Here is a 9,136-nt window from a genome sequence, read left to right on the forward strand (position 1 = left end):
TCTAGGAGCAGAGATGGAGGGAAGGTATTGGGTACTGGAGGAGCTAGCTGATTAAAATGAGCTATCTTTCTCCTGAAAGTATGAAGAGAGCCTGCTTATGGCCTTGAGCCCTCTTGGGATTCTGCTTCTCTTCTATTTTCTCTGTTTGGAGGGAGAAATTTCTCTTCCTCCCATGGCTCCCAAACAGCTAGACATTGCAATAATGGCCCTTTGCTGCTGCCTTGTGGCCTTTCCTGTAATAGCAGAGCAAGACCGTCCCTACAACATGAACGGTTGCCATCTCTGGGATAGAATGTAATAACTGGTCGACTACCATGGCCAAATCTTCTGTGAGCCCTTCTGCTGGATCCATTGCAGTCAAAGGCAAGAACCCAAAAGTACAGAGAAACAGATTGGATACATGGCCCAGCTAGCTGTTCTGACTGCTGGGGAAATTACAGAAAACCCCCATGGATAACATAACATCAAATGATGGCCCCTCCAGGACCTAGAAGTTTCTTGATTATATGATGTTCCCTCCTCTAAATATTAAGATTTATTGCTCACCATGTTCTCTGTTCAAGATATTTAAGGAAGTTTTCAGTTCATTTTCTGAGCAGATCTGGCCCTTCTGTAGTTGAGTATGTTTGATAGAAACACAGTCTAAGATGGGGATGGAGCTATCTGTATAATGAAAACCTAAAAATCTCCTTCCCCCAAAGAAGTCCTGGCACAGAAGGGGCCGTTATGATTGTAAAAACCTATTAGTGTGGGGAACAAGCTTAACCTAGGTACAGCTCTGTTTGGGAAGTATCTTGGAATCCTTCCCTCTCCTTTATTTCCCTAAAGCCATCATTCATGTGCCAGAAATTCTTCCTGAATGTTGTTTCCAATTGTTCCTTTTTTATTTCCATTGGTACTGCATTAGTCCTTGGTCTGATTACCTCATTCTCAATTTTCAAGTCAAGAAGCATTTATTCATTGCCTATTATATTCCAGGGTAGATGGTTGGAATAGCTAGATGGTTCGGTGGATGGAGCAGTAGGCCTAGAGTCAGGAAGACCGGAGTTGAAATTTGGCCTCAGACACAATAGCTGTGTGACCCTGGGCAAGTCACTTAACCTCTGTTTGCCTTAATCTGATGTAGAAGAAAATGGCAAACCACTCTAGTATCTTTGCCAAGAAAACTTGATGGACGGTGTGATCCACAGGGTCAGAAATAATCAGATGTGATTGTATGACAATGACAATATTCTAGGCAGTATGCTGTGCCCTGGGGATACAAAGAAAGGGAGGAACAGCCCCTGCTCTCAAGGAGCTGATAGTCTAATGGGGGTGATGACATTCAAACAAATACATTCAAACAGAATATGTACAGAATAAATGGGAGATAAATCTAGACGCTCTCAGATAACTTGGAGATACATTTTTACATACTTAAGTCTTAGAGGAAAGGAGCTAGCATTGAGGGGGGCTGGAAAAAGGCTTCTTGCAGAAGTTGGGATTTTACCTGAGGCTTGAAGGAAGCCAGGAAGCAAAGATGAGGAGACAGAGAATTCTAAGTATGAGGGACAGCCAATAAAAATGCAGAGTTAGGAGATGAAGTGCTGTGTAAGAGGAAGGTAGGATGGGTCTCGGTAATGAAGAACTTTAAAAGCCACACAAGGTTTTATATTTGATCCTGGAGGTAATAGAGAGCCACTGGACTTTGCTAAATAGGGGGATGATGTAGTCAGACCTATAATTTAGAAGCATGGATTTGACAGCTAAGTGGAGGATGGATTGGAGTGGGGAGAGACTTGAGGCAGAGAATCCAGTCAGAATGCTGTTTTAATAACTCCAGGGGAGAAATGATGAAGGCCTACATTAGGATAGTGGTAGTGTCAGAGGACAGAAGTAGCATATATGAAAGGCTGCAAAGGTAGAATTGACAAGACTTGGCAACTGATTGGATATATGGGCTATAAGGGAAGGCTTGAGGCTGACACCTAGGTTGAGAACCTGGGTGACTGGACAGATTAATAATATGGTGCCCGCAATAATAATATGGAAGTTAGGAATAGGGCAGGGCTTGGGGAAAAAGATAATTAGTTCAGCTTTGGACATGTTGAGTTTGAGATGTCTACAGGTCATCCAGTTCAAGATGTCTAATAGGTAGTTGGAGATGCAAGCCTGGAGGTCGGGAGAGAGGTTAAGACTGGAGAAATAAATCTGGGAATCATCTGCAGAGAGATGATCCTTTAATACATGGGAACTGATGAGATCAAGTGAAATAGTATAGAGGGTCCAGGACACATCCTTCGGAGACATCTACAGTTAATGGGAATGACTTGGATGACGATCCAGCAAAGGAGACTGAAGAGTGGCCAGACAGGTAGAAAGAGAACCAGGAGAGAGCTGTGTCATGAAAACCTGGAAAAAATAAAGTATCAAAGAAAAGAGGTTGATCACCAGTGTCAAAGGCTGCACAGAAGTCAAGAAGATTGAGCCTTGAGGAAAGGCCAGGAGATTTGGTAATTAAGAAGTCTTTGGCAACTTTGGAGAGATCGGTTTTGATTGAATGATGAAATTGGAAGCCAGACTACAGAGAGCTGAAAGGAAGTGGAAGCCTTTTCAAAGTGTTCAGTCATGAAAAGAAAGAGATACAGGATGGTGGTTAGCAGGGATGGATGGATCAAGGGAGGGTGTTTTTTTGAAAATGAGAGAGATATAGGTCTGTTTGTAGGACATATGGAAGCAGCCAGGAAACATGGAGAGACTAAAAATTAGTGACAGTGGGAATGGTAGGGTAATCTTCTGGAGAAGACTGAATGGAATGGGATCACTTGTACACAAAAAGGGGTTTGCTGTGGCAAGAAAGGTCACCTCATCATGTGAGACAGGTGAATGGAAGGCACCTGAGTGATGTGAGATAAATAGGATGGGAGAAAAATGTCTGCAAATGGCCTCACCTCTTTCAATGAAAGATGCAATTCTCACCTGGGAGAGTGAGGGAAAGGGAGCCATGAGAGGTCTGAGGAAGAATGAGAAGGTTTGAAAGGGCTGCTGCGGTGAGTGATAAGTGAATCCATTGGAGAGGTATAACAGGATTGCTTTGCCACAATGAGGGCCCAGGTAAGATTATGTAACATGAATTTGTAGTGCATCTAGTCAGCACAGTTTCATGATTTTCTCCAGCACCATTCAGGAACATGTGAATAGGAGCAAAAGCAGCAGATGATGGGAGTAATTGAAAGATTAAAGAGTGGTAGGACAGATTGCTGGCTTTCCGGACTTCAACACTATGCTTGAGCTGCCATCTTACCCTGGAACCTCCTTCAGCGTTTTTGGCCTTCTGACCCTGAAACATCCATCTGATCCTATGGCCTTCTCACCATGCTGACTCCCTTCTTCCTCTGGTGAATTCCTCTCAGGGCTTCCATTTTGAGGAGAGTCTCAGGCTAAGCCAACATTCATTCCCTGCTCAGCTTTGCTTCTTACTTTGTAGGCTTCAGTATTATTCCCTTCCCCCACTTTCCTACTCTCCCTTCCTCTCCACCCCACTTCAACTCTTTATTGTGTTTTGTCTTTCCCACTTCTCTCCTCTTACACTACCACCACCCTAATGCAGGCCTTCATCATTTCTCCCCTGGAGTTCTTAAAACAGCATTCTGACTGGATTCTCTGCCTCAAGTCTCTTCCCACTCCGCCATCAAATCGATCCTTCTAAATTATAGGTAAGGACATTTTGCTTGTATTTGTATCCCCTGTGCACAATGCTTGGCACATATGCAACACTTTAATAAATGCTTGTTGCCTGCCTGCAACAGGACAAGAGAACAAGAGACTCCAAAGAAGAGGATAGTGTAGAGCTGAACTGGTCCACGAACTGGTTCACCAACTGGTCAAGATGGGGCTGGGAGGAGAGTACGGCCAGCGTAGAGGTTTTCACCTGGGAAAGAACTAAGGGCTGGAGGGTTTGGAGGTCATAGAGAAGATAAAAAACAACAAGGCAGACGAAAAAGTAGAACGACAACAGATTATAATCTGACAAAGGAAATTCAGGGTTCAATTTATAGCAATAATCTAATGGGTCTCCTTCCATTCTCTCCCTTATCAAATCCATGCACAATTAATCTTCCTGAAACACTGCTTTTAACATGTCTCCTCTGCTCCCCTGTCTACCTTGGAATATACTGGGGTGAAGGTCACAAAGATCTTGCCCAGGACCATGCCCAGATCCAGGCACCCACTGAGCTGTGGTCTCCAAACTTTTTTGATCATGCACCTCTATTGGTTAAAAAAGATGTTGAAGGGGCAGCTAGGTGGCACAGTGAGTAGAGCACTGGCCCTGGAGTCTGGAGGACCTGAGTTCAAATCAGACACTTGACACACTTACTAGCTGTGTGACCTTGGGCAAGTCACTTAACCCCAATTGCACTGCCTTCCCCCCTCAAAAAGAGGAAAAAAATGTTGAGCTCTCATCCCTCAATATGGGTATATTTACTTATTTATAAATTATATAATTTGCTATTATACTAAAATGGTATTATATAACTTACAGAAAAAGTAAATTTCAAAAGGATGAAATAATATTGAGTCAATAGGGAGCCACTAGAGTTTATTAAGTAGGGGAGTAACATGCTCAGACTTACACTTTAGGAAAATCATATGGTAGTTGCATAGATCAACGCATTGGAGACGGGAAAGACTTAAAACTGAGAAACCAATTATGAGACTATTGCCCTAGTCCAGGGGAGAGGTGAGAACCTGAGCTAGGATGATGGCTGTGGGAGTGGAGAGGTAGGAAAGAGAGCATGGAGGTACCTGCGTATGTAGAGTGAGTGAGAGGAAGGGCTTGATGTGATGCCTTTCATTGTAAAAGGAACAGAGGCGACTTTTGAGGAAAAGATAATGTATTGAGATTTATAATGCAGATCCGTGATGTAGATTTGTATACGGTTCTGAAGCTATTCATCCTGTGTTACTCTGTCTCACTGAAAATGAAAATGAGAATAAGGCTTTTACCAGCTATTGCCTTGGAGTGCAGAGCCAGCCTTGTATCTCTGCCTATTATAGCCACAAGATAGTCTGGGGGCAGGGCTGGAGTAAGGTGGAGGTAGAGTATGTAGCTGACTTCCCAGAGGGGCCAACATCCAGTGCGGGAGAGATTGGGAGTTTGCACAGCTGAAGGATGAGGTGGAGAAGGTAGAGTGTTAGAAGATTTGGGGTATGGAGAGGGTGTGTGATTGTGTTGGAGACAAACCTCCATGACTGGCTGCCCTAGGGAGGATGAGATGTGGCTTATGTTCCTACCCTCTAATTAGCTGATCACTCCATGGGGATCATACCTCTGACATGGGTGGGTATGGGTCTCCACTTTGGAAACCACTGGTCTTGAAGATAGGAATCAATTTTTATCTTTCTTAAGGGTTCAGGAGGTTCCACTAAGATAAGAACAGGTCCAAAATAACTCCCCGATACTGCCTTTGGATAGATCCAGAACTTTCCAGCATAGCCCGGGAACCAATCCAGCCACCAAGGGTGTGACAGGCTTAGTGACTTATAAAGGATCCGCCCTGGTCAGTAGGCTTTGCTGAACCACACATGTGCTTCCTGTCCTGGCTGCTTCTGGGGACTCTGGCCTTACCCCCTGGGCTTTCTCTTTCACTAATTCATAAACTTTCGAGTTTTTTTGGGTAGCCGCTGAAGCTTCAATGTAAATCTTACTAAGTTGCCACAGGGCTCCCACCAGAGAGTGAGGGGGTACAGGGAGAAGAGGAGGAACTCCAACCATTTTATTTCTTTGTCTGTGGCTCTGATTTTAAAAAAAAAAAAGATGGAAGGAAGCAAAATGCAAATGAAAGCTTGGAGTTATTTATAGACTTTTGTGTTCCACTGGAGGTGGAGTTTTTACCAGGAGTTTTTAACTTGGGGTCTGCAGACCTCCAAGAGGTCAGTGAATATATTTCAGGGAGCCACGAATTTGGCTTTTAAAATATTTTTATAGCTGCGTTTCAGTGTAATTTCCTTTGTAATCCTAGGTATTCATGCATTTAAAAACATTCTGAGAAGAGGTTACCACAGTGGAGAGTCTATGACAAAAATAATAATGATAATAAAGGTTAAGAATTTTGGTATAGTCAAGTCAATAGGCATTTATTATGTGTTAACTATGTGCCAGGCACTGTGCTAAGCTGGGAATATAAATACAAAGAGAAAATCCCTGCCCTTGAGAAGCTTACATTCTAATGGGAGAAGACAACACATAAGTTGAAGCTGAAAAAGGATGTGCCAGTAAGAAGAGGGGGGGTGGTAACTGTATGGGTACATGGTAGAGAAAGTCTGGAGAAGAATGGAGACATGGCTGATGTGGTAGTCCTCCCCTGAATGGAGAATCTGAGAGAAACCAGCCAGTCAGAGGAATAGACTGTAGGGGAGGAGGTACTTTGAGCGTGAGAAGCCCAAGGGTGAAGTGAATTTCCAAACTAAAGAGGTTGAGAAGGTCCAGAGTGTTAAGAGTACGATCTGGCAAGGAATGAATAGACACAGAGTTGTGACGGTAGGACCAAGATGCGTGAGAAGGGCCAGGCTTTACAGACCAGAAGCCTGGAGGCAGAGCCTCTATTCTGTGCTTGCCTCCCTTCTCCTATCCTTGCTGATGAAGGAGGTTGAGAAGCAGCATCATAGTGTAGGAGGGAAAAATGCTGGATTTGGAGCACTGCTGTCTTTTACCTGTGTGACCTTGGACAAGTTGTTAGACTTCTCTGGGCTTCCCAGTTGTGCTCAGCTGAAAAATAAGGATAAATAATGCTTGCACTCCCTGTTGTTGCTTGTCCTTTGTTCTTGAAGAAGACCAGTCTTGACTTGCAAGTAAATTGCATTTAAGTGAGGCAGGACTGCGCAAACTTATCAGCCTCACTCTCCAAGGGTCATTGGATTCCAGTGGCAAGACATAAGTCAAGATGACCAGTGATGGCCCAGCTGCACTCCCGACTTTATGGACAAAAAATACTTGGTAAAAGTCATTTCATCGAGTTGGAGTTATCACTACTGGTGGGCCAAATATAAAGTAGCCATGCCAGAGACCACTAGGTGGCAGTAAAGTCCCACTAGTGCCCCACATTTGGTGTGGAAGGTAGAAACGAAAAGCAAATTTGCCAAGAGAGGAGGGAAAAATTAAGCTGAAGGCAAGCAGAATCTTAGGTGGATTAACGTCAGCAAGTGGGGTCATAGGCCATGGAGATGTAGTTAGTCTTAGTCAGGCATACTGGCAAGTGGAGACAATGGAATAAGATGAGAGAAGCCTTCTCTTTTTCAAAATATTCCCCCTCCCTATCTGTTTCTATTTCACCATTAGAAATTCATTCTTTGAGTTAGGACTTTGTCACAAAATTATTATCAGGCATCAGGTGTCAGCTGGGGGCCGGGGGTAGGGGGAGAGGAGAGTGACTGAAGATTCAAAGGCAAATTTCACTTCATAATTATGCCTAGGGAGGAGTATTCACCTAGGAAGGAGAGAAGACATGTATATCACTGGTCAGGACACTTGAATTTCCTTCTTGGTTCTGTACCTAACCTATACAGTAACCACTTTCATCCTTGTGCCTCTGTTTCCCTACTGTAACATGCAAAATCCTGCCTTAACATGTGTGGCCCATTGGGGTGTCTCTCCATAGCACTTTGCATCTTTTTTTATTTTAAAACTCCTATTTGAATAGATATAGGCATGGTATAGTAAATAGAAGGCTGACTTGGGAGTGATGGAGACCTAGGTTAAACTCCTGTCCCTGATATATACTGGCTGTGCAACCCTGGGTGAGTCATCTAATTTCTTAGTGCTCCCTCCCCCGCCCTCCCCAACTCTCTAAGATTATAGTTGCAGATAAATTGCTGTCTGCATCAGTGGAGGGAGTTTCCACACAGGGAGTTTGCCATACTGATAAAATCATAGCTCTGGTCCTACAACAAAATCAATATTTTTATTTATGTGTTGAATTACACATAGCAAATTACATGGTGCTTTTAATGAACCAGAGCTACAACCTACTGCTAAAACCCATCTGGCATGACATAGTGGATAGAAAGTTGGCCTTGAAGTCAGAAAGACTTAGGTTCAAAGTTCTGCCTCTGACACCTACAGTCAGCGTGATCACTTAACCTCTCCGAGCTCTGGGCAGCTCTGTAAGACTTTAGGCTGCAGAAATCCTGGCATCCCTTACAAGGGGTGGGGAATCTGCAGCCTTGAGGCTCTAGGGTGCAGTCTTTTGCCTGAGTCAAGTTTTACAGAACACATCCTTTTGTTAAGGGGATTTATTTTGTGAAGCTTGGAGTCAGTCAGAGGGCCGAACTTTAGGACCTAGAGGGCCACATGTGGCCTCGAGGCCGTAGGTTCCCCACCCCTGCCCTATACCAGTGTCCATATACGTCTCATCTCTATCCCTGGTGGTGCTAGATGGCTACAAATCATGAAACATCTCTAAAGAATTAAAATTTCGGGTGATCCAAAACACAATGGAAAGACTCATAGTTGCTGTACTTTGGGTGATCTGGGGGAGTTGTTTTCCTCTTTATAAAGTATATCTCATTAAGATATACTTTTGCTAAAGATGTTAAGAAAGGAGAGTAAGGACCCGATGTCCACTTGCCTCCACCCCTCATGGCATAGGTAAATATACATTGTCTGCCTGGATAGCTGCATGAGCACTGAAAGTGTTCCCAGCCTCCCAGCGTCTGCCTGGATTCTATCTCGTTTAATCTGGATTTAAGATGGGGATCATTATTGTGTAATAATTCATAAGTTTATCGAAATTGGCTTGTACCCCCATTCCCATTAAGATTTTAATCTCCCTCTCAACTTCGTGTGACCCAAAGGAATTACCACTCACATTAGAGATTAGATCACATTTACTGACTGATCAAATTACATAATATTTGTAAGGCGCTTAGTACAGTGCCTGGCATCTAGTAGGCACTATATAAATTCTAGCTATTATTTCTGACTAAAGGAGGGCTTTTACAAGATACATTTAAACTCCCAAATGACTGCACCATTCTGGGTAAAGGTCTAAAATCTAAGCTTTACTATTTTTTAAAGCTTTAAAAAAGTTTTTAACTTTTGCTAAAAGTTAATGACTAATGGATTACTTTTGTTTTTTCATCACCTTCATTCCTGAAT

Source organism: Trichosurus vulpecula, chromosome 3 (genome assembly GCF_011100635.1).
Source record: "Trichosurus vulpecula isolate mTriVul1 chromosome 3, mTriVul1.pri, whole genome shotgun sequence".
Taxonomy (NCBI): domain Eukaryota; kingdom Metazoa; phylum Chordata; class Mammalia; order Diprotodontia; family Phalangeridae; genus Trichosurus; species Trichosurus vulpecula.